The following is a 26,248-nucleotide window of genomic DNA, read 5'->3' as shown; positions in this document are numbered from 1 at the left end:
TTAGGGTTAGGGTTATATCACTTTTAAGTTTTCCTGTTATAATAATTGAACAGGCGACACATATGTGAATTAGTTTACAATGTTGTGCTTTGCGTTTCTGTTCTTTCAATGGAAACTTGTTTCTGTGCCGTACAGTGCGAGATAACACTTTTCAGTTTTCCTCTATTCCTATTTGTGCGAGCGACACACAGGTGATTCTGTTTAAAAGTAGTGCTTTGCTTTTCTGTTCTTTCGTTGGAAAGTTGTTCTTGTGCTGTACAGTGAGATATATTACTGTTCAGTTTTCCTGTATTCCTAATGGAGCGAGCGACACACAGGTGATTTAGTTTACAAATTAGTGATTTTCTTTTTTGTTCTTTCATTTGAAACTTGTTCCTGTGCTGTACATTGTGATATATCACTTTTCAGTTTTCCTGTTATAATAATTGAACAGGCGACACGTATGTGAATTAGTTTACAAAGTTGTGCTTTGCGTTTCTGTTCTTTCGATGGAAACATGTTCCTGTGCTGTACAGTGTGTTATATCCCTTTTCAGTTTTCCTCTTATAATAATTGAACAGGCGACACGTATGTCATTTAGTTTACAAAGTTGTGCTTTCTGTTTCTGTTCTTTCTTTGGAAACTTTTTTCTGTGCCATACAGTATGAGATAACACTTTTCGGTTTCCCTGTATTCCTAATTGAGCGAGCGACACACATGTGATTTAGTTTACAAATTAGTGATTTTCTTTTTTGTTCTTTCATTAGAAACTTGTTTCTCTGCTGTACAATGTGATATATCACTTTTCAGTTTTCCTGTTATAATAATTGAACAGGCGACACTTATGTGAATTGGTTTACAAAGTTGTGCTTTGCGTTTCTGTTCTTTCGATGGAAACATGTTCCTGTGCTGTACAGTGTGTTATATCACTTTTCAGTTTTCCTCTTATAATAATTGAACAGGCGACACGTATGTCATTTAGTTTACAAAGCTGTGCTTTGCGTTTCTGTTCTTTCTTGGGAAACTTGTTTCTGTGCCATACAGTGTGAGATAACACTTTCCGGTTTCCCTGTATTCCTAATTGAGCGAGCGACACACATGTGATTTAGTTTACAAAGTAGTGCTTTGGGTTTCTGTTCTACTTGGAAACTTGTTTCTGTGCTGTACAGTGTGTTATATCACTTTTCAGTTTTCCTCTTATAATAATTGAACAGGCGACACGTATGTCATTTAGTTTACAAAGCTGTGCTTTGCGTTTCTGTTCTTTCTTTGGAAACTTGTTTCTGTGCCATACACTGCGAGATAACACTTTTCGGTTTTCCTGTATTCCTAACTGAGCGAGTGACACACATGTGATTCAGTTTACAAAGTAGTGCTTTTCATTTACGTTCTTTCGTTGGAAAATTGTTCCTGTTTGGAAAAAGTTAGGGTTAGGGTTAGGGTTACGGTTAGGTTAGGGCTGGGTAAGGGATAGGGTTAGCGTTAGGGTTAGGGTTAGGGTTAGGGTTAGGGTTAGGGTTAGGGTTAGGCTTAGGGGTTAGGGTTAGGGTTAGGGCCTTAGGGTTAGGGTTAGGGCCTTAGGGTTAGGGTTAGGGTTAGGGTTATATCACTTTTCAGTTTTCCTGTTATAGTAATTGAACAGGCGACACATATGTGAATTAGTTTACAAAGTTGTGCTTTGCGTTTCTGTTCTTTCGATGGAAACATGTTCCTGTGCTGTACAGTGTGTTATATCACTTTTCAGTTTTCCTCTTATAATAATTGAACAGGTGACATGTATGTCATTTAGTTTACAAAGGTGTGCTTTGCGTTTCTGTTCTTTCTTTGGAAACTTGTTTCTGTGCCATACAGTGTGAGATAACACTTTCCGTTTTCCCTGTATTCCTAATTGAGCGAGCGACACACATGTGATTTAGTTTACAAAGTAGTGCTTTGGGTTTCTGTTCTTCTTGGAAACTTGTTTCTGTGCTGTACAGTGTGATATATCACTTTTCAGTTTTCCTGTTGTAATAATTGAACGGGCGACACGTATGTGATTTAGTTTACAAAGTTGTGCTTTGCTTTTCTGTTCTTTCGATGGAAACTAGTTTCTGTGCCTTACAGTGCGAGATAACACTTTTCGGTTTTCCTGTATTCCTAATTGAGCGAGTGACACACATGTGATTCACTTTACAAAGTAGTGCTTTTCATTTACGTTCTTTCGTTGGAAACTTGTTCCTGTTAGGAACAAGTTAGGGTTAGGGTTAGGGTTAGGGTTAGGGTTAGGGTTAGGTTAGGGCTGGGTAACGATAGAGTTAGCGTTAGGGTTAGGGTTAGGGTTAGGGTTAGGGCCTTAGGGTTAGGTTTAGGGTTAGGGTTATATCACTTTTCAGTTTTCCTGTTATAATAATTGAACAGGCGACTCATATGTGAATTAGTTTACAAAGTTGTGCTTTGCGTTTCTGTTCTTTCAATGGAAACTTGTTTCTGTGCCGTACAGTGCGAGATAACACTTTTCAGTTTTCCTGTATTCCTAATTGAGCGAGCAACACACAGGTGATTCTTTTTAAAAGTAGTGCTTTGCTTTTCTGTTCTTTCGTTGGAAACTTGTTCTTGTGCTGTACAGTGAGATATATTACTGTTCAGTTTTCCTGTATTCCTAATGGAGCGAGCGACACACAGGTGATTTAGTTTACAAATTAGTGATTTTCTTTTTTGTTCTTTCATTTGAAACTTGTTCCTGTGCTGTACAATGTGATATATCACTTTTCAGTTTTCCTGTTATAATAATTGAACAGGCGACACGTATGTGAATTAGTTTACAAAGTTGTGCTTTGCGTTTCTGTTCTTTCGATGGAAACATGTTCCTGTGCTGTACAGTGTGTTTTCCTCTTATAATAATTGAACAGGCGACACGTATGTCATTTAGTTTACAAAGTTGTGCTTTCTGTTTCTGTTCTTTCTTTGGAAACATTTTTCTGTGCCATACAGTATGAGATAACACTTTTCGGTTTCCCTGTATTCCTAATTGAGCGAGCGACACACATGTGATTTAGTTTACAAATTAGTGATTTTCTTTTTTGTTCTTTCATTAGAAACTTTTTTCTCTGCTGTACAATGTGATATATCACTTTTCAGTTTTCCTGTTATAATAATTGAACAGGCGACACTTATGTGAATTGGTTTACAAAGTTGTGCTTTGCGTTTCTGTTCTTTCGATGGAAACATGTTCCTGTGCTGTACAGTGTGTTATATCACTTTTCAGTTTTCCTGTTATAATAATTGAACGGGCGACACATATGTAAATTAGTTTACAAAGTTGTGCTTTGCGTTTCTGTTCTTTCAATGGAAATTTGTTTCAGTGCCGTACAGTGCGAGATAACACTTTTCAGTTTTCCTGTATTCCTAATTGAGCGAGCGACACACAGGAGATTTTGTTTAAAAGTAGTGCTTTGCTTTTCTGTTCTTTCGTTGGAAACTTGTTCTTGTGCTGTACAGTGAGATATATTACTGTTCAGTTTTCCTGTATTCCTAGTGGAACGAGCGACACACATGTGATTTAGTTTACAAATTAGTGATTTTCTTTTTTGTTCTTTCATTTGAAACTTGTTCCTGTGCTGTACAGTGTGTTATATCACTTTTCAGCTTTCCTCTTATAATAATTGAACAGGCGACACGTATGTCATTTAGTTTAAAAAGGTGTGCTTTGCGTTTCTGTTCTTTCTTTGGAAACTTGTTTCTGTGCCATCCAGTGTGAGATAACACTTTCCGGTTTCCCTGTATTCCTAATTGAGCGAGCGACACACATGTGATTTAGTTTACAAAGTAGTGCTTTGGGTTTCTGTTCTTCTTGGAAACTTGTTTCTGTGCTGTACAGTGTGATATATCACTTTTCAGTTTTCCTGTTGTAATAATTGAATGGGCGACACGTATGTGATTTAATTTACAAAGTTGTGCTTTGCTTTTCTATTCTTTCGATGGAAACTAGTTTCTGTGCCGTACAGTGCGAGCTAACACTTTTCGGTTTTCCTGTATTCCTAATTGAGCGAGTGACACACATGTGATTCAGTTTACAAAGTAGTGCTTTTCATTGACGTTCTTTCGTTGGAAACTTGTTCCTGTTAGGAACAAGTTAGGGTTAGGGTTAGGGTTAGGGTTAGGGTTAGGGTTAGGTTAGGGCTGGGTAAGGGATAGGGTTAGCGTTAGGGTTAGGGTTAGGGATAGGGTTAGGGTTAGGGCTAGGGTTAGGGGTTACGGTTAGGGTTAGGGTTAGGGTTAGGGTTAGGGATAGGGCCTTAGGGTTAGGGTTAGGGTTAGGGTTATATCACTTTTCAGTTTTCTTGTTATAATAATTGAACAGGCGACACATATGAAAATTAGTTTACAAAGTTGTGCTTTGCGTTTCTGTTCTTTCAATGGAAACTAGTTTCTGTGCCGTACAGTGCGAGATAACACTTTTCGGTTTTCCTGTATTCCTAATTGAGCAAGTGACACACATGTGATTCAATTTACAAAGTAGTGCTTTGCTTTTCTGTTCTTTCATTGGAAACTTGTTCTTGTGCTGTACAGTGAGATATATTACTGTTCAGTTTTCCTGTTGTAATAATTGAACGGGCGACACGTATGTGATTTAGTTTACAAAGTTGTGCTTTGCTTTTCTGTTCTTTCGATGGAAACTAGTTTCTGTGCCATACAGTGCGAGATAACACTTTTCGGTTTTCCTGTATTCCTAACTGAGCGAGTGACACACATGTGATTCAGTTTACAAAGTAGTGCTTTTCATTTACGTTCTTTCGTTGGAAACTTGTTCCTGTTTGGAACAAGTTAGGGTTAGGGTTAGGGTTAGGGTTAGGTTAGGGCTGGGTAAGGGATAGGGTTAGCGTTAGGGTTAGGGTTAGTGTTAGGGTTAGGGTTAGGGGTTAGGGTTAGGGTTAGGGTTAGGGTTAGGGCCTTAGGGTTAGGGTTAGGGTTAGAGTTAGGGGTTAGGGTTAGGGTTAGGGTTAGGGTTATATCACTTTTCAGTTTTCCTGTTATAATAATTGAACAGGCGACACATATGTGAATTAGTTTACAAAGTTGTGCTTTGCGTTTCTGTTCTTTCAATGGAAACTTTTTTCTGTGACGTACAGTGGGAGATAACACTTTTCAGTTTTCCTGTATTCCTAATTGAGCGAGCAACACACAGGTGATTCTGTTTAAAAGTAGTGCTTTGCTTTTCTGTTCTTTCGTGGGAAACTTGTTCTTGTGCTGTACAGTGAGATATATTACTGTTCAGTTTTCCTGTATTCCTAATGGAGCAAGCGACACACATGTGATTTAGTTTACAAATTAGTGATTTTCTTTTTTGTTCTTTCATTTGAAACTTGTTCCTGTGCTGTACAATGTGATATATCACTTTTCAGTTTTTCTGTTATAATAATTGAACAGGCGACACGTATGTGAATTAGTTTACAAAGTTGTGCTTTGCGTTTCTGTTCTTTCGATGGAAACATGTTCCTGTGCTGTACTGTGTGTTATATCACTTTTCAGTTTTCCTCTTATAATAATTGAACAGGCGACACGTATGTCATTTAGTTTACAAAGTTGTGCTTTCCGTTTCTGTTCTTTCTTTGGAAACTTGTTTCTGTGCCATACAGTGTGAGATAACACTTTTCGGTTTCCCTGTATTCCTAATTGAGCTAGCGACACACATGTGATTTAGTTTACAAAGTAGTGCTTTGGGTTTCTGTTCTACTTGGAAACTTGTTTCTGTGCTGTACAGTGTCATATATCACTTTTCAGTTTTCCTGTTGTAATAATTGAACGGGCGACACGTATGTGATTTAGTTTTCAAAGTTGTGCTTTGCTTTTCTGTTCTTTCGATGGAAACTAGTTTCTGTGCCGTACAGTGCGAGATAACACTTTTCGGTTTTCCTGTATTCCTAATTGAGCGAGTGACACACATGTGATTCAGTTTACAAAGTAGTGCTTTTCATTGACGTTCTTTCGTTGGTTAGGGTTAGGGTTAGGGTTAGGATTAGGGTTAGGGTTAGGGTTAGGGTTAGGTTAGGGCTGGGTAAGGGATAGGGTTAGCGTTAGGGTTAGGGTTAGGGTTAGGGTTAGGGGTTAGGGTTAGGGTTAGGGTTAGGGTTATATCACTTTTCAGTTTTCCTGTTATAATAATTGAATAGGCGACACATATGTGAATTAGTTTACAAAGCTGTGCTTTGCGTTTCTGTTCTTTCGATGGAAACATGTTCCTGTGCTGTACTGTGTGTTATATCACTTTTCAGTTTTCCTCTTATAATAATTGAACAGGCGACACGTATGTGATTTAGTTTACAAAGTTGTCCTTTGCTTTTCTGTTCTTTCGATGGAAACTAGTTTCTGTGCCGTACAGTGCGAGATAACACTTTTCGGTTTTCCTGTATTCCTAATTGAGCGAGTGACACACATGTGATTCAGTTTACAAAGTAGTGCTTTTCATTTATGTTCTGTCGTTGGAAACTTGTTCCTGTTAGGAACAACTTAGGGTTAGGGTTAGGGTTAGGGTTAGGTTAGGGCTAGGTAAGGGCTAGGGTTAGCGTTAGGGTTAGGGTTAATGTTAGGGTTAGGGTTAGGGTTAGGGGTTAGGGTTAGGGTTAGGGTTAGGGTTAGGGTTAGGGCCTTAGGGTTAGGGTTAGGGTTAGGGTTATATCACTTTTCAGTTTTCCTGTTATAATACTTGAACAGGCGACACATATGTGAATTAGTTTACAAAGTTGTGCTTTGCGTTTCTGTACTTTCAATGGAAACTAGTTTCTGTGCCGTACAGTGCGAGATAACACATTTCGGTTTTCCTGTATTCCTAATTGAGCGAGTGACACACATGTGATTCAGTTTACAAAGTAGTGCTTTTCATTTACGTCTTTCGTTGGAAACTTGTTCCTGTTAGGAACAAGTTAGGGTTAGGGTTAGGGTTAGGGTTAGGGTTAGGGTTAGGGTTAGGGTTAGGTTAGGGCTGGGTAAGGGTTAGGGTTAGCGTTAGGTTTAGGGTTAGGGTTAGGTTTAGGGTTAGGGTTAGGGGTTAGGGTTAGGGTTCGGGTTAGGGTTAGGGTTAGGGTTAGGGTTAGGGTTAGGCCTTAGGGTTAGGGTTAGGATTAGGGTTATATCACTTTTCAGTTTTCCTGTTATAATAATTGAACAGGCGACACAAATTAGTGATTTTCTTTTTTGTTCTTTCATTTGAAACTTGTTCCTGTGCTGTACAATGTGATATATCACTTTTCAGTTTTTCTGTTATAATAATTGAACAGGCGACACGTATGTCATTTAGTTTACAAAGGTGTGCTTTGCGTTTCTGTTCTTTCTTTGGAAACTTGTTTCTGTGCCATACAGTGTGAGATAACACTTTCCGGTTTCCCTGTATTCCTAATTGAGCGAGCGACACACATGTGATTTAGTTTACAAAGTAGTGCTTTGGGTTTCTGTTCTTCTTGGAAACTTGTTTCTGTGCTGTACAGTGTGATATATCACTTTTCAATTTTCCTGTTGTAATAATTGAACGGGCGACACGTATGTGATTTAGTTTACAAAGTTGTGCTTTGATTTTCTGTTCTTTCGATGGAAACTAGTTTCGGTGCCATACAGTGCGAGCTAACACTTTTCAGTTTTCCTGTATTCCTAATTGAGCGAGTGACACACATGTGATTCAGTTTACAAAGTAGTGCTTTTCATTTACGTTCTTTCGTTGGAAAATTGTTCCTGTTAGGAACAAGTTAGGGTTAGGGTTAGGGTTAGGGTTAGGTTAGGGCTGGGTAAGGGATAGGGTTAGCATTAGGGTTAGGGTTAGGGTTAGGGTTAGGGTTAGGGTTAAGGTTAGGGGTTAGGGTTAGGGTTAGGGTTAGGGTTCGGGTTAGGGCCTTAAGGTTAGGGTTAGGGTTATATCACTTTTCAATTTTCCTGTTATAATAATTGAACAGATGACACATATGTGAATTAGTTTACAAAGTTGTGCTTTGCCTTTCTGTTCTTTCAATGGAAACTTGTTTCTGTGCCGTACAGTGCGAGATAACACTTTTCAGTTTTCCTGTATTCCTAATTGAGCGAGCGACACACAGGTGATTCTGTTTAAAAGTAGTGCTTTGCTTTTCTGTTCTTTCGTTGGAAACTTGTTCTTGTGCTGTACAGTGAGAAATATTACTGTTCAGTTTTCCTGTATTCCTAATGGAGCAAGCGACACACAGGTGATTTAATTTACAAATTAGTGATTTTCTTTTTTGTTCTTTCATTTGAAACTTGTTCCTGTGCTGTACAATGTGATATATCACTTTTCAGTTTTCCTCTTATAATAATTGAACAGGCGACACGTATGTCATTTAGTTTACAAAGGTGTGCTTTGCGTTTCTGTTCTTTCTTTGGAAACTTGTTTCTGTGCCATACAGTGTGAGATAACACTTTCCGGTTTCCCTGTATTCCTAATTGAGCGAGCGACACACATGTGATTTAGTTTACAAAGTAGTGCTTTGGGTTTCTGTTCTTCTTGGAAACTTGTTTCTGTGCTGTACAGTGTGATATATCACTTTTCAGTTTTCCTGTTGTAATAATTGAACGGGCGACACGTATGTGATTTAGTTTACAAAGTTGTGCTTTGCTTTTCTGTTCTTTCGATGGAAACTAGTTTCTGTGCCGTACAGTGCGAGATAACACTTTTCGGTTTACCTGTATTCCTAATTGAGCGAGTGACACACATGTGATTCAGTTTACAAAGTAGTGCTTTTCATTTACGTTCTTTCGTTGGAAAATTGTTCCTGTTAGGAACAAGTTAGGGTTAGGGTTAGGGTTAGGGTTAGGGTTAGGGTTAGGGTTAGGGTTAGGTTAGGGCTGGGTAAGGGATAGGGTTAGCGTTAGGGTTAGGGTTAGGGTTAGGGTTAGGGTTAGGGTTAGGGTTAGGGGTTAGGTGTTAGGGTTAGGGTTAGGGTTAGGGTTAGGGTTAGGGTTAGGGCCTTAGGGTTAGGGTTAGGGTTAGGGTTATATCACTTTTCAGTTTTCCTTTTATAATAATTGAACAGGCGACACATATGTGAATTAGTTTACAAAGTTGTGCTTTGCCTTTCTGTTCTTTCAATGGAAACTTGTTTCTGTGCCGTACAGTGCGAGATAACACTTTTCAGTTTTCCTGTTTTCCTAATTGAGCGAGCGACCCACAGGTGATTCTGTTTAAAAGTAGTGCTTTGCTTTTCTGTTCTTTCGTTGGAAAGTTGTTCTTGTGCTGTACAGTGAGAAATATTACTGTTCAATTTTCCTGTATTCCTAATGGAGCGAGCGACACACAGGTGATTTAATTTACAAATTAGTGATTTTCTTTTTTGTTCTTTCATTTGAAACTTGTTCCTGTGCTGTACAATGTGATATATCACTTTTCAGTTTTCCTGTTAGAATAATTGAACAGGCGACACGTATGTGAATTAGTTTACAAAGTTGTGCTTTGCGTTTCTGTTCTTTCGATGGAAACATGTTCCTGTGCTGTACAGTGTGTTATATCACTTTTCAGTTTTCCTCTTATAATAATTGAACAGGCGACACGTATGTCATTTAGTTTACAAAGGTGTGCTTTGCGTTTCTGTTCTTTCTTTGGAAACTTGTTTCTGTGCCATAGGGTGTGAGATAACACTTTCCGGTTTCCCTGTATTCCTAATTGAGCGAGCGACACACATGTGATTTAGTTTACAAAGTAGTGCTTTTTGTTTCTGTTCTTCTTGGAAACTTGTTTCTGTGCTGTACAGTGTGATATATCACTTTTCATTTTTCCTGTTGTAATAATTGAACGGGCGACATGTATGTGATTTAGTTTACAAAGTTGTGCTTTGCTTTTCTGTTCTTTCGATGGAAACTAGTTTCTGTGCCGTACAGTGCGAGATAACACTTTTCGGTTTTCCTGTATTCCTAATTGAGCGAGTGACACACATGTGATTCAGTTTACAAAGTAGTGCTTTTCATTTACGTTCTTTCGTTGGAAAATTGTTCCTGTTAGGAACAAGTTAGGGTTAGGGATAGGGCTAGGGTTAGGGTTAGGGTTAGGGTTAGGGTTAGGGTTAGGTTAGGGCTGGGTAAGGGATAGGGTTAGCGTTAGGGTTAGGGTTAGGGTTAGGGTTAGGGTTAGGGTTAAGGTTAGGGGTTAGGGTTAGGGTTAGGGTTAGGGTTAGGGCCTTAGGGTTAGGGTTAGGGTTAGGGTTATATCACTTTTCAGTTTTCCTTTTATAATAATTGAACAGGCGACACATATGTGAATTAGTTTACAAAGTTGTGCTTTCCCTTTCTGTTCTTTCAATGGAAACTTGTTTCTGTGCCTTACAGTGCGAGATAACACTTTTCAGTTTTCCTGTATTCCTAATTGAGCGAGCGATACACAGGTGATTCTGTTTAAAATTAGTGCTTTGCTTTTCTGTTCTTTCGTTGGAAAGTTGTTCTTGTGCTGTACAGTGAGAAATATTACTGTTCAGTTTTCCTGTATTCCTAATTGAGCGAGTGACACACATGTGATTCAGTTTACAAAGTAGTGCTTTTCATTTACGTTCTTTCGTTGGAAAATTGTTCCTGTTAGGAACAAGTTAGGATTAGGGTTAGGGTTAGGGTTAGGGTTAGGGTTAGGTTAGGGCTGGGTAAGGGATAGGGTTAGCGTTAGGGTTAGGGTTAGGGTTAGGGTTAGGGTTAGGGTTAGGGTTAAGGTTAGGGGTTAGGGTTAGGGTTAGGGTTAGGGTTCGGGTTAGGGCCTTAAGGTTAGGGTTAGGGTTATATCACTTTTCAATTTTCCTGTTATAATAATTGAACAGATGACACATATGTGAATTAGTTTACAAAGTTGTGCTTTGCCTTTCTGTTCTTTCAATGGAAACTTGTTTCTGTGCCGTACAGTGCGAGATAACACTTTTCAGTTTTCCTGTATTCCTAATTGAGCGAGCGACACACAGGTGATTCTGTTTAAAAGTAGTGCTTTGCTTTTCTGTTCTTTCGTTGGAAACTTGTTCTTGTGCTGTACAGTGAGAAATATTACTGTTCAGTTTTCCTGTATTCCTAATGGAGCAAGCGACACACAGGTGATTTAATTTACAAATTAGTGATTTTCTTTTTTGTTCTTTCATTTGAAACTTGTTCCTGTGCTGTACAATGTGATATATCACTTTTCAGTTTTCCTCTTATAATAATTGAACAGGCGACACGTATGTCATTTAGTTTACAAAGGTGTGCTTTGCGTTTCTGTTCTTTCTTTGGAAACTTGTTTCTGTGCCATACAGTGTGAGATAACACTTTCCGGTTTCCCTGTATTCCTAATTGAGCGAGCGACACACATGTGATTTAGTTTACAAAGTAGTGCTTTGGGTTTCTGTTCTTCTTGGAAACTTGTTTCTGTGCTGTACAGTGTGATATATCACTTTTCAGTTTTCCTGTTGTAATAATTGAACGGGCGACACGTATGTGATTTAGTTTACAAAGTTGTGCTTTGCTTTTCTGTTCTTTCGATGGAAACTAGTTTCTGTGCCGTACAGTGCGAGATAACACTTTTCGGTTTACCTGTATTCCTAATTGAGCGAGTGACACACATGTGATTCAGTTTACAAAGTAGTGCTTTTCATTTACGTTCTTTCGTTGGAAAATTGTTCCTGTTAGGAACAAGTTAGGGGTAGGGTTAGGGTTAGGGTTAGGGTTAGGGTTAGGGTTAGGGTTAGGGTTAGGTTAGGGCTGGGTAAGGGATAGGGTTAGCGTTAGGGTTAGGGTTAGGGTTAGGGTTAGGGTTAGGGTTAGGGGTTAGGTGTTAGGGTTAGGGTTAGGGTTAGGGTTAGGGTTAGGGTTAGGGCCTTAGGGTTAGGGTTAGGGTTAGGGTTATATCACTTTTCAGTTTTCCTTTTATAATAATTGAACAGGCGACACATATGTGAATTAGTTTACAAAGTTGTGCTTTGCCTTTCTGTTCTTTCAATGGAAACTTGTTTCTGTGCCGTACAGTGCGAGATAACACTTTTCAGTTTTCCTGTTTTCCTAATTGAGCGAGCGACACACAGGTGATTCTGTTTAAAAGTAGTGCTTTGCTTTTCTGTTCTTTCGTTGGAAAGTTGTTCTTGTGCTGTACAGTGAGAAATATTACTGTTCAGTTTTCCTGTATTCCTAATTGAGCGAGTGACACACATGTGATTCAGTTTACAAAGTAGTGCTTTTCATTTACGTTCTTTCGTTGGAAAATTGTTCCTGTTAGGAACAAGTTAGGGTTAGGGTTAGGGTTAGGGTTAGGGTTAGGGTTAGGTTAGGGCTGGGTAAGGGATAGGGTTAGCGTTAGGGTTAGGGTTAGGGTTAGGGTTAGGGTTAGGGTTAAGGTTAGGGGTTAGGGTTAGGGTTAGGGTTAGGGTTAGGGTTAGGGCCTTAGGGTTAGGGTTAGGGTTATATCACTTTTCAGTTTTCCTGTTATAATAATTGAACAGGTGACACATATGTGAATTAGTTTACAAAGTTGTGCTTTGCCTTTCTGTTCTTTCAATGGAAACTTGTTTCTGTGCCGTACAGTGCGAGATAACACTAGTCAGTTTTCCTGTATTCCTAATTGAGCGAGCGACACACAGGTGATTCTGTTTAAAAGTAGTGCTCTGCTTTTCTGTTCTTTCGTTGGAAAGTTGTTCTTGTGCTGTACAGTGAGAAATATTACTGTTCAATTTTCCTGTATTCCTAATGGAGCGAGCGACACACAGGTGATTTAATTTACAAATTAGTGATTTTCTTTTTTGTTCTTTCATTTGAAACTTGTTCCTGTGCTGTACAATGTGATATATCACTTTTCAGTTTTCCTGTTAGAATAATTGAACAGGCGACACGTATGTGAATTAGTTTACAAAGTTGTGCTTTGCGTTTCTGTTCTTTCGATGGAAACATGTTCCTGTGCTGTACAGTGTGTTATATCACTTTTCAGTTTTCCTCTTATAATAATTGAACAGGCGACACGTATGTCATTTAGTTTACAAAGGTGTGCTTTGCGTTTCTGTTCTTTCTTTGGAAACTTGTTTCTGTGCCATAGGGTGTGAGATAACACTTTCCGGTTTCCCTGTATTCCTAATTGAGCGAGCGACACACATGTGATTTAGTTTACAAAGTAGTGCTTTTTGTTTCTGTTCTTCTTGGAAACTTGTTTCTGTGCTGTACAGTGTGATATATCACTTTTCAGTTTTCCTGTTGTAATAATTGAACGGGCGACACGTATGTGATTTAGTTTACAAAGTTGTGCTTTGCTTTTCTGTTCTTTCGATGGAAACTAGTTTCTGTGCCGTACAGTGCGAGATAACACTTTTCGGTTTTCCTGTATTCCTAATTGAGCGAGTGACACACATGTGATTCAGTTTACAAAGTAGTGCTTTTCATTTACGTTCTTTCTTTGGAAAATTGTTCCTGTTAGGAACAAGTTAGGGTTAGGGTTAGGGTTAGGGTTAGGGATAGGGTTAGGGTTAGGGTTAGGGTTAGGGTTAAGGTTAGGGGTTAGGGTTAGGGTTAGGGTTAGGGTTAGGGCCTTAGGGTTAGGGTTAGGGTTAGGGTTATATCACTTTTCAGTTTTCCTTTTATAATAATTGAACAGGCGACACATATGTGAATTAGTTTACAAAGTTGTGCTTTGCCTTTCTGTTCTTTCAATGGAAACTTGTTTCTGTGCCGTACAGTGCGAGATAACACTTTTCAGTTTTCCTGTATTCCTAATTGAGCGAGCGACACACAGGTGATTCTGTTTAAAATTAGTGCTTTGCTTTTCTGTTCTTTCGTTGGAAAGTTGTTCTTGTGCTGTACAGTGAGAAATATTACTGTTCAGTTTTCCTGTATTCCTAATTGAGCGAGTGACACACATGTGATTCAGTTTACAAAGTAGTGCTTTTCATTTACGTTCTTTCGTTGGAAAATTGTTCCTGTTAGGAACAAGTTAGGGTTAGGTTTAGGGTTAGGGTTAGGGTTAGGATAGGGCTGGGTAAGGGATTGGGTTAGCGTTAGGGTTAGGGTTAGGGTTAGGGTTAGGGTTAGGGTTAGGGTTAAGGTTAGGGGTTAGGGTTAGGGTTAGGGTTAGGGTTAGGGTTAGGGCCTTAGGGTTAGGGTTAGGGTTATATCACTTTTCAGTTTTCCTGTTATAATAATTGAACAGGTGACACATATGTGAATTAGTTTACAAAGTTGTGCTTTGCCTTTCTGTTCTTTCAATGGAAACTTGTTTCTGTGCCGTACAGTGCGAGATAACACTTTTCAGTTTTCCTGTATTCCTAATTGAGCGAGCGACACACAGGTGATTCTGTTTAAAAGTAGTGCTTTGCTTTTCTGTTCTTTCATTGGAAACTTGTTCTTGTGCTGTACAGTGAGAAATATTACTGTTCAGTTTTCCTGTATTCCTAATGGAGCAAGCGACACACAGGTGATTTAATTTACAAATTAGTGATTTTCTTTTTTGTTCTTTCATTTGAAACTTGTTCCTGTGCTGTACAATGTGATATATCACTTTTCAGTTTTCCTCTTATAATAATTGAACAGGCGACACGTATGTCATTTAGTTTACAAAGGTGTGCTTTGCGTTTCTGTTCTTTCTTTGGAAACTTGTTTCTGTGCCATACAGTGTGAGATAACACTTTCCGGTTTCCCTGTATTCCTAAGTGAGCGAGCGACACACATGTGATTTAGTTTACAAAGTAGTGCTTTGGGTTTCTGTTCTTCTTGGAAACTTGTTTCTGTGCTGTACAGCGTGATATATCACTTTTCAGTTTTCCTGTTGTAATAATTGAACGGGCGACACGTATGTGATTTAGTTTACAAAGTTGTGCTTTGATTTTCTGTTCTTTCGATGTAAACTAGTTTCTGTGCCGTACAGTGCGAGATAACACTTTTCGGTTTTCTTGTATTCCTAATTGAGCGAGTGACACACATGTGATTCAGTTTACAAAGTAGTGCTTTTCATTTACGTTCTTTCGTTGGAAAATTGTTCCTGTTAGGAACAAGTTAGGGTTAGGGTTAGGGTTAGGGTTAGGGTTAGGGTTAGGTTAGGGCTGGGTAAGGGATAGGGTTAGCGTTAGGGTTAGGGTTAGGGTTAGGGTTAGGGTTAGGGTTAGGGTTAGGGGTTAGGGTTAGGGTTAGGGTTAGGGTTAGGGTTAGGGCCTTAGGGTTAGGGTTAGGGATAGGGTTATATCACTTTTCAGTTTTCCTTTTATAATAATTGAACAGGCGACACATATGTGAATTAGTTTACAAAGTTGTGCTTTGCCTTTCTGTTCTTTCAATGGAAACTTGTTTCTGTGCCGTACAGTGCGAGATAACACTTTTCAGTTTTCCTGTTTTCCTAATTGAGCGAGCGACACACAGGTGATTCTGTTTAAAAGTAGTGCTTTGCTTTTCTGTTCTTTCGTTGGAAAGTTGTTCTTGTGCTGTACAGTGAGAAATATTACTGTTCAGTTTTCCTGTATTCCTAATTGAGCGAGTGACACACATGTGATTCAGTTTACAAAGTAGTGCTTTTCATTTACGTTCTTTCGTTGGAAAATTGTTCCTGTTAGGAACAAGTTAGGGTTAGGGTTAGGGTTAGGGTTAGGGTTAGGGTTAGGGTTAGGGTTAGGGTTAGGTTAGGGCTCGGTAAGGGATAGGGTTAGCGTTAGGGTTAGGGTTAGGGTTAGGGTTAAGGTTAGGGGTCAGGGTTAGGGTTAGGGTTAGGGTTAGGGTTAGGGCCTTAGGGTTAGGGTTAGGGTTAGGGTTATATCACTTTTCAGTTTTCCTTTTATAATAATTGAACAGGCGATACATATTTGAATTAGTTTACAATGTTGTGCTTTGCCTTTCTGTTCTTTCAATGGAAACTTGTTTCTGTGCCGTACAGTGCAAGATAACACTTTTCAGTTTTCCTGTATTCCTAATTGAGCGAGCGACACACAGGTGATTCTGTTTAAAATTAGTGCTTTGCTTTTCTGTTCTTTCGTTGGAAAGTTGTTCTTGTGCTGTACAGTGAGAAATATTACTGTTCAGTTTTCTTGTATTCCTAATTGAGCGAGTGACACACATGTGATTCAGTTTACAAAGTATTGCTTTTCATTTACGTTCTTTCGTTGGAAAATTGTTCCTGTTAGGAACAAGTTAGGGTTAGGGTTAGGGTTAGGGTTAGGGTTAGGGTTAGGTTAGGGCTGGGTAAGGGATAGGGTTAGCGTTAGGGTTAGGGTTAGGGTTAGGGTTAGGGTTAGGGTTAGGGTTAAGGTTAGGGGTTAGGGTTAGGGTTAGGGTTAGGGTTAGGGTTAGGGCCTTAGGGTTAGGGTTAGGGTTATATCACTTTTCAGTTTTCCTGTTATAATAATTGAACAGGTGACACATATGTGAATTAGTTTACAAAGTTGTGCTTTGCCTTTCTGTTCTTTCAATGGAAACTTGTTTCTGTGCCGTACAGTGCGAGATAACACTTTTCAGTTTTCCTGTATTCCTACTTGAGCGAGCGACACACAGGTGATTCTGTTTAAAAGTAGTGCTTTGCTTTTCTGTTCTTTCGTTGGAAAGTTGTTCTTGTGCTGTACAGTGAGAAATATTACTGTTCAATTTTCCTGTATTCCTAATGGAGCGAGCGACACACAGGTGATTTAATTTACAAATTAGTGATTTTCTTTTTTGTTCTTTCATTTGAAACTTGTTCCTGTGCTGTACAATGTGATATATCACTTTTCAGTTTTCCTGTTAGAATAATTGAACAGGCGACACGTATGTGAATTAGTTTACAAAGTTGTGCTTTGCGTTTCTGTTCTTTCGATGGAAACATATTCCTGTGCTGTACAGTGTGTTATATCACTTTTCAGTTTTCCTCTTATAATAATTGAACAGGCGACACGTATGTCATTTAGTTTACAAAGGTGTGCTTTGCGTTTCTGTTCTTTCTTTGGAAACTTGTTTCTGTGCCATAGGGTGTGAGATAACACTTTCCGGTTTCCCTGTATTCCTAATTGAGCGAGCGACACACATGTGATTTAGTTTACAAAGTAGTGCTTTTTGTTTCTGTTCTTCTTGGAAACTTGTTTCTGTGCTGTACAGTGTGATATATCACTTTTCAGTTTTCCTGTTGTAATAATTGAACGGGCGACACGTATGTGATTTAGTTTACAAAGTTGTGCTTTGCTTTTCTGTTCTTTCGATGGAAACTAGTTTCTGTGCCGTACAGTGCGAGATAACACTTTTCGGTTTTCCTGTATTCCTAATTGAGCGAGTGACACACATGTGATTCAGTTTACAAAGTAGTGCTTTTCATTTACGTTCTTTCGATGGAAAATTGTTCCTGTTAGGAACAAGATAGGGTTAGGGTTAGGGTTAGGGTTAGGGTTAGGGTTAGGGTTAGGTTAGGGGTGGGTAAGGGATAGGGTTAGCGTTAGGGTTAGGGTTAGGGTTAGGGTTAGGGTTAGGGTTAGGGTTAAGGTTAGGGGTTAGGGTTAGGGTTAGGGTTAGGGTTAGGGCCTTAGGGTTAGGGTTAGGGTTAGGGTTATATCACTTTTCAGTTTTCCTTTTATAATAATTGAACAGGCGACACATATGTGAATTAGTTTACAAAGTTGTGCTTTGCCTTTCTGTTCTTTCAATGGAAACTTGTTTCTGTGCCGTACAGTGCGAGATAACACTTTTCAGTTTTCCTGTATTCCTAATTGAGCGAGCGACACACAGGTGATTCTGTTTAAAATTAGTGCTTTGCTTTTCTGTTCTTTCGTTGGAAAGTTGTTCTTGTGCTGTACAGTGAGAAATATTACTGTTCAGTTTTCCTGTATTCCTAATTGAGCGAGTGACACACATGTGATTCAGTTTACAAAGTAGTGCTTTTCATTTACGTTCTTTCGTTGGAAAATTGTTCCTGTTAGGAACAAGTTAGGGTTAGGTTTAGGGTTAGGGTTAGGGTTAGGTTAGGGCTGGGTAAGGGATAGGGTTAGCGTTAGGGTTAGGGTTAGGGTTAGGGTTAGGGTTAGTGTTAAGGTTAGGGGTTAGGGTTAGGGTTAGGGTTAGGGTTAGGGTTAGGGCCTTAGGGTTAGGGTTAGGGTTATATCACTTTTCAGTTTTCCTGTTATAATAATTGAACAGGTGACACATATGTGAATTAGTTTACAAAGTTGTGCTTTGCCTTTCTGTTCTTTCAATGGAAACTTGTTTCTGTGCCGTACAGTGCGAGATAACACTTTTCAGTTTTCCTGTATTCCTACTTGAGCGAGCGACACACAGGTGATTCTGTTTAAAAGTAGTGCTTTGCTTTTCTGTTCTTTCGTTGGAAAGTTGTTCTTGTGCTGTACAGTGAGAAATATTACTGTTCAATTTTCCTGTATTCCTAATGGAGCGAGCGACACACAGGTGATTTAATTTACAAATTAGTGATTTTCTTTTTTGTTCTTTCATTTGAAACTTGTTCCTGTGCTGTACAATGTGATATATCACTTTTCAGTTTTCCTCTTATAATAATTGAACAGGCGACACGTATGTCATTTAGTTTACAAAGGTGTGCTTTGCGTTTCTGTTCTTTCTTTGGAAACTTGTTTCTGTGCCATACAGTGTGAGATAACACTTTCCGGTTTCCCTGTATTCCTAATTGAGCGAGCGACACACATGTGAATTAGTTTACAAAGTAGTGCTTTGGGTTTCTGTTCTTCTTGGAAACTTGTTTCTGTGCTGTACAGTGTGATATATCACTTTTCAGTTTTCCTGTTGTAATAATTGAACGGGCGACACGTATGTGATTTAGTTTACAAAGTTGTTCTTTGATTTTCTGTTCTTTCGATGGAAACTAGTTTCGGTGCCATACAGTGCGAGATAACACTTTTCGGTTTTCCTGTATTCCTAATTGAGCGAGTGACACACATGTGATTCAGTTTACAAAGTAGTGCTTTTCATTTACGTTCTTTCGTTGGAAAATTGTTCCTGTTAGGAACAAGTTAGGGTTAGGGTTAGGGTTAGGGTTAGGTTAGGGCTGGGTAAGGGATAGGGTTAGCGTTAGGGTTAGGGTTAGGGTTAGGGTTAGGGTTAGGGTTAAGGTTAGGGGTTAGGGTTAGGGTTAGGGTTAGGGTTAGGGCCTTAGGGTTAGGGTTAGGGTTAGGTTAGGGCTGGGTAAGGGATAGGGTTAGCGTTAGGGTTAGGGTTAGGGTTAGGGTTAAGGTTAGGGGTTAGGGTTAGGGTTAGGGTTAGGGTTAGGGTTAGGGCCTTAGGGTTAGGGTTAGGGTTAGGGTTAGGGCCTTAGGGTTAGGGTTAGGGTTAGGGTTATATCACTTTTCAGTTTTCCTTTTATAATAATTGAACAGGCGACACATATGTGAATTAGTTTACAATGTTGTGCTTTGCCTTTCTGTTCTTTCAATGGAAACTTGTTTCTGTGCCGTACAGTGCGAGATAACACTTTTCAGTTTTCCTGTATTCCTAATTGAGCGAGCGACACACAGGTGATTCTGTTTAAAAGTAGTGCTTTGCTTTTCTGTTCTTTCGTTGGAAAGTTGTTCTTGTGCTGTACAGTGAGAAATATTACTGTTCAATTTTCCTGTATTCCTAATGGAGCGAGCGACACATAGGTGATTTAATTTACAAATTAGTGATTTTCTTTTTTGTTCTTTCATTTGAAACTTGTTCCTGTGCTGTACAATGTGATATATCACTTTTCAGTTTTCCTGTTAGAATAATTGAACAGGCGACATGTATGTGAATTAGTTTACAAAGTTGTGCTTTGCGTTTCTGTTCTTTCGATGGAAACATGTTCCTGTGCTGTACAATGTGTTATATCACTTTTCAGTTTTCCTCTTATAATAATTGAACAGGCGACACGTATGTCATTTAGTTTACAAAGGTGTGCTTTGCGTTTCTGTTCTTTCTTTGGAAACTTGTATCTATGCCATAAGGTGTGAGATAACACTTTCCGGTTTCCCTGTATTCCTAATTGAGCGAGCGACACACATGTGATTTAGTTTACAAAGTAGTGCTTTTTGTTTCTGTTCTTCTTGGAAACTTGTTTCTGTGCTGTACAGTGTGATATATCACTTTTCAGTTTTCCTGTTGTAATAATTGAACGGGCGACACGTATGTGATTTAGTTTACAAAGTTGTGCTTTGCTTTTCTGTTCTTTCGATGGAAACTAGTTTCTGTGCAGTACAGTGCGAGATAACTTTTTCGGTTTTCCTGTATTCCTAATTGAGCGAGTGACACACATGTGATTCAGTTTACAAAGTAGTGCTTTTCATTTACATTCTTTCGTTGGAAACTTGTTCCTGTTAGGAACAACTTAGTGTTAGGGTTAGGGTTAGGGTTAGGTTAGGGCTGGGTAAGGGCTAGGGTTAGCGTTAGGGTTAGGGTTAGTGTTAGGGTTAGGGTTAGGGTTAGGGGTTAGGGTTAGGGTTAGGGTTAGGGTTAGGGTTAGGGTTAGGGTTAGGGCCTTAGGGTTAGGGTTAGGATTAGGGTTATATCACTTTTCAGTTTTCCTGTTATAATACTTGAACAGGCGACACATATGTGAATTAGTTTACAAAGTTGTGCTTCGCGTTTCTGTTCTTTCAATGGAAACTAGTTTCTGTGCCGTACAGTGCGAGATAACACATTTCGGTTTTCCTGTATTCCTAATTGAGCGAGTGACACACATGTGATTCAGTTTACAAAGTAGTGCTTTTCATTTACGTCTTTCGTTGGAAACTTGTTCCTTAACAAGTTAGGGTTAGGGTTAGGGTTAGGGTTAGGGTTAGGGTTAGGTTAGGGCTGGGTAAGGGTTAGGGTTAGCATTAGGGTTAGGGTTAGGGTTAGGTTTAGGGTTAGGGTTAGGGGTTAGGGTTAGGGTTAGGGTTAGGGTTAGGGTTAGGGTTAGGGCCTTAGGGTTAGGGTTAGGGTTAGGGTTATATCACTTTTCAGTTTTCCTGTTATAATAATTGAACAGGCGACGCATATGTGAATTAGTTTACAAAGTTGTGGTTTGCGTTTCTGTTCTTTCAATGGAAACTAGTTTCTGTGCCGTACAGTGCGAGATAACACATTTCGGTTTTCCTGTATTCCTAATTGAGTGAGCGACACACATGTGATTCAATTTACAAAGTAGTGCTTTTCATTTACGTCTTTCGTTGGAAACTTGTTCCTGTTAGGAACAAGTTAGGGTTAGGGTTAGGGTTAGGGTTAGGGTTAGGTTTAGGGTTAGTTTAGGGCTGGGTAAGGGATAGGGTTAGCGTTAGGGTTAGGGTTAGGGTTAGGGTTAGGGGTTAGGTTTAGGGTTAGGGTTAGGGTTAGGGCCTTAGGGTTAGGGTTAGGTTTAGGGTTAGTTTAGGGCTGGGTAAGGGATAGGGTTAGCGTTAGGGTTAGGGTTAGGGTTAGGGTTAGGGTTAGGGGTTAGGGTTAGGGTTAGGGTTAGGGTTACGGCCTTAGTGTTAGGGTTAGGGTTAGGGTTATATCACTTTTCAGTTTTCCTGTTATAATAATTGAACAGGCGACACATATGTGAATTAGTTTACAAAGTTGTGCTTTGCGTTTCTGTTCTTTCAATGGAAACTTGTTTATGTGCCGTACAGTGCGAGATAACACTTTTCAGTTTTCCTGTATTCCTAATTGAGCGAGCGACACACAGGTGATTCTGTTTAATAATAGTGCTTTGCTTTTCTGTTCTTTCGTTGGAAACTTGTTCTTGTGCTGTACAGTGAGATATATTACTGTTCAGTTTTCCTGTATTCCTAATGGAGCGAACGACACACATGTGATTTAGTTTACAAATTAGTGATTTTCTTTTTTGTTCTTTCATTTGAAACTTGTTCCTGTGCTGTACAATGTGATATACCACTTTTCAGTTTTCCTCTTATAATAATTGAACAGGCGACACGTATGTCATTTAGTTTACAAAGGTGTGCTTTGCGTTTCTGTTCTTTCTTTGGAAACTTGTTTCTGTGCCATACAGTGTGAGATAACACTTTCCGGTTTCCCTGTATTCCTAATTGAGCGAGCGACACACATGTGATTTAGTTCACAAAGTAGTGCTTTGGGTTTCTGTTCTTCTTGGAAACTTGTTTCTGTGCTGTACAGTGTGATATATCACTTTTCAGTTTTCCTGTTGTAATAATTGAACGGGCGACACGTATGTGATTTAGTTTACAAAGTTGTGCTTTGATTTTCTGTTCTTTCGATGGAAACTAGTTTCTGTGCCGTACAGTGCGAGATAACACTTTTCGGTTTTCCTGTATTCCTAATTGAGCGAGTGACACACATGTGATTCAGTTTACAAAGTAGTGCTTTTCATTTACGTTCTTTCGTTGGAAAATTGTTCCTGTTAGGAACAAGTTAGGGTTAGGGTTAGGGTTAGGGTTAGGGTTAGGGTTAGGGTTAGGGTTAGGTTAGGGCTGGGTAAGGGATAGGGTTAGCGTTAGGGTTAGGGTTATGGTTAGGGTTAGGGTTAGGGATAGGGCCTTAGCGTTAGGGTTAGGGTTAGGGTTATATCACTTTTCAGTTTTCCTTTTATAATAATTGAACAGGCGACACATATGTGAATTAGTTTACAAAGTTGTGCTTTGCCTTTCTGTTCTTTCAATGGAAACTTGTTTCTGTGCCGTACAGTGCGAGATAACACTTTCCAGTTTTCCTGTATTCCTAATTGAGCGAGCGACACACAGGTGATTCTGTTTAAAAGTAGTGCTTTGCTTTTCTGTTCTTTCGTTGGAAAGTTGTTCTTGTGCTGTACAGTGAGAAATATTACTGTTCAGTTTTCCTGTATTCCTAATTGAGCGAGTGACACACATGTGATTCAGTTTACAAAGTAGTGCTTTTCATTTACGTTCTTTCGTTGGAAAATTGTTCCTGTTAGGAACAAGTTAGGGTTAGGGTTAGGGTTAGGGTTAGGTTAGGGCTGGGTAAGGGATAGGGTTAGCGTTAGGGTTAGCGTTAGGGTTAGGGTTAGAGTTAGGGTTAGGGTTAGCGTTAAGGTTAGGGGTTAGGGTTAGGGTTAGGGTTAGGGCCTTAAGGTTAGGGTTAGGGTTAGGGTTATATCACTTTTCAGTTTTCCTTTTATAATAATTGAACAGGCGACACATATGTGAATTAGTTTACAAAGTTGTGCTTTGCCTTTCTGTTCGTTCAATGGAAACTTGTTTCTGTGCCGTACAGTGCGAGATAACACTTTTCAGTTTTCCTGTATTCCTAATTGAGCAAGCGACACACAGGTGATTCTGTTTAAAATTAGTGCTTTGCTTTTCTGTTCTTTCGTTGGAAAGTTGTTCTTGTGCTGTACAGTGAGAAATATTACTGTTCAGTTTTCCTGTATTCCTAATTGAGCGAGTGACACTCATGTGATTCAGTTTACAAAGTAGTGCTTTTCATTTACGTTCTTTCGTTGGAAAATTGTTCCTGTTAGGAACAAGTTAGGGTTAGGGTTAGGGTTAGGGTTAGGGTTAGGGTTAGGGTTAGGTTAGGGCTCGGTAAGGGATAGGGTTAGCGTTAGGGTTAGGGTTAGGGTTAGGGTTAGGGTTAGGGTTAAGGTTAGGGGTTAGGGTTAGGGTTAGGGTTAGGGTTAGGGTTAGGGCCTTAGGGTTAGGGTTAGGGTTAGGGTTATATCACTTTTCAGTTTTCCTTTTATAATAATTGAACAGGCGACACATATGTGAATTAGTTTACAATGTTGTGCTTTGCCTTTCTGTTCTTTCAAGGGAAACTTGTTTCTGTGCCGTACAGTGCGAGATAACACTTTTCAGTTTTCCTGTATTCCTAATTGAGCGAGTGACACACAGGTGATTCTGTTTAAAATTAGTGCTTTGCTTTTCTGTTCTTTCGTTGGAAAGTTGTTCTTGTGCTGTACAGTGAGAAATATTACTGTTCAGTTTTCCTGTATTCCTAATTGAGCGAGTGACACACATGTGATTCAGTTTACAAAGTATTGCTTTTCATTTACGTTCTTTCGTTGGAAAATTGTTCCTGTTAGGAACAAGTTAGGGTTAGGGTTAGGGTTAGGGTTAGGGTTAGGTTAGGGCTGGGTAAGGGATAGGGTTAGCGTTAGGGTTAGGGTTAGGGTTAGGGTTAGGGTTAGGGTTAAGGTTAGGGGTTAGGGTTAGGGTTAGGGTTAGGGTTAGGGCCTTAGGGTTAGGGTTAGGGTTAGGGTTATATCACTTTTCAGTTTTCCTGTTATAATAATTGAACAGGCGACACATATGTGAATTAGTTTACAAAGTTGTGCTTCGCGTTTCTGTTCTTTCAATGGAAACTAGTTTCTGTGCCGTACAGTGCGAGATAACACATTTCGGTTTTCCTGTATTCCTAATTGAGCGAGTGACACACATGTGATTCAGTTTACAAAGTAGTGCTTTTCATTTACGTCTTTCGTTGGAAACTTGTTCCTTTTAGGAACAAGTTAGGGTTAGGGTTAGGGTTAGGGTTAGGGTTAGGGTTAGGGTTAGGGTTAGGGTTAGGTTAGGGCTGGGTAAGGGTTAGGGTTAGCATTAGGGTTAGGGTTAGGGTTAGGTTTAGGGTTAGGGTTAGGGGTTAGGGTTAGGTTTAGGGTTAGGGTTAGGGTTAGGGTTAGGGTTAGGGCCTTAGGGTTAGGGTTAGGGTTAGGGTTATATCACTTTTCAGTTTTCCTGTTATAATAATTGAACAGGCAACGCATATGTGAATTAGTTTACAAAGTTGTGGTTTGCGTTTCTGTTCTTTCAATGGAAACTAGTTTCTGTGCCATACAGTGCGAGATAACACATTTCGGTTTTCCTGTATTCCTAATTGAGCGAGCGACACACATGTGATTCAATTTACAAAGTAGTGCTTTTCATTTACGTCTTTCGTTGGAAACTTGTTCCTGTTAGGAACAAGTTAGGGTTAGGGTTAGGGTTAGGGTTAGGGTTAGGGTTAGGTTTAGGGTTAGTTTAGGGCTGGGTAAGGGATAGGGTTAGCGTTAGGGTTAGGGTTAGGGTTAGGGTTAGGGGTTAGGGTTAGGGTTAGGGTTAGGGTTAGGGTTAGGGCCTTAGTGTTAGGGTTAGGGTTAGGGTTAGGTTTAGGGTTAGTTTAGGGCTGGGTAAGGGATAGGGTTAGCGTTAGGGTTAGGGTTAGGGTTAGGGTTAGGGGTTAGGGTTAGGGTTAGGGTTAGGGTTACGGCCTTAGTGTTAGGGTTAGGGTTAGGGTTATATCACTTTTCAGTTTTCCTGTTATAATAATTGAACAGGCGACACATATGTGAATTAGTTTACAAAGTTGTGCTTTGCGTTTCTGTTCTTTCAATGGAAACTTGTTTATGTGCCGTACAGTGCGAGATAACACTTTTCAGTTTTCCTGTCTTCCTAATTGAGCGAGCGACACACAGGTGATTCTGTTTAAAAATAGTGCTTTGCTTTTCTGTTCTTTCGTTGGAAACTTGTTCTTGTGCTGTACAGTGAGATATATTACTGTTCAGTTTTCCTGTATTCCTAATGGAGCGAACGACACACATGTGATTTAGTTTACAAATTAGTGATTTTCTTTTTTGTTCTTTCATTTGAAACTTGTTCCTGTGCTGTACAATGTGATATACCACTTTTCAGTTTTCCTCTTATAATAATTGAACAGGCGACACGTATGTCATTTAGTTTACAAAGGTGTGCTTTGCGTTTCTGTTCTTTCTTTGGAAACTTGTTTCTGTGCCATACAGTGTGAGATAACACTTTCCGGTTTCCCTGTATTCCTAATTGAGCGAGCGACACACATGTGATTTAGTTCACAAAGTAGTGCTTTGGGTTTCTGTTCTTCTTGGAAACTTGTTTCTGTGCTGTACAGTGTGATATATCACTTTTCAGTTTTCCTGTTGTAATAATTGAACGGGCGACACGTATGTGATTTAGTTTACAAAGTTGTGCTTTGATTTTCTGTTCTTTCAATGGAAACTAGTTTCTGTGCCGTACAGTGCGAGATAACACTTTTCGGTTTTCCTGTATTCCTAATTGAGCGAGTGACACACATGTGATTCAGTTTACAAAGTAGTGCTTTTCATTTACGTTCTTTCGTTGGAAAATTGTTCCTGTTAGGAACAAGTTAGGGTTAGGGTTAGGGTTAGGGTTAGGGTTAGGTTAGGGCTGGGTAAGGGATAGGGTTAGCGTTAGGGTTAGGGTTAGGGTTAGGGTTAGGGTTAGGGTTAGGGCCTTAGGGTTAGGGTTAGGGTTAGGGTTATATCACTTTTCAGTTTTCCTGTTATAATAATTGAACAGGCAACACATATGTGAATTAGTTTACAAAGTTGTGCTTTGCCTTTCTGTTCTTTCAATGGAAACTTGTTTCTGTGCCGTACAGTGCGAGATAACACTTTTCAGTTTTCCTGTATTCCTAATTGAGCGAGCAACACACAGGTGATTCTGTTTAAAAGTAGTGCTTTGCT

The sequence above is a fragment of the Meriones unguiculatus genome, chromosome 19 (genome assembly GCF_030254825.1).
Source record: "Meriones unguiculatus strain TT.TT164.6M chromosome 19, Bangor_MerUng_6.1, whole genome shotgun sequence".
In the NCBI taxonomy this organism is placed as follows: domain Eukaryota; kingdom Metazoa; phylum Chordata; class Mammalia; order Rodentia; family Muridae; genus Meriones; species Meriones unguiculatus.
Note: the sequence above shows the minus strand (reverse complement) of the source record.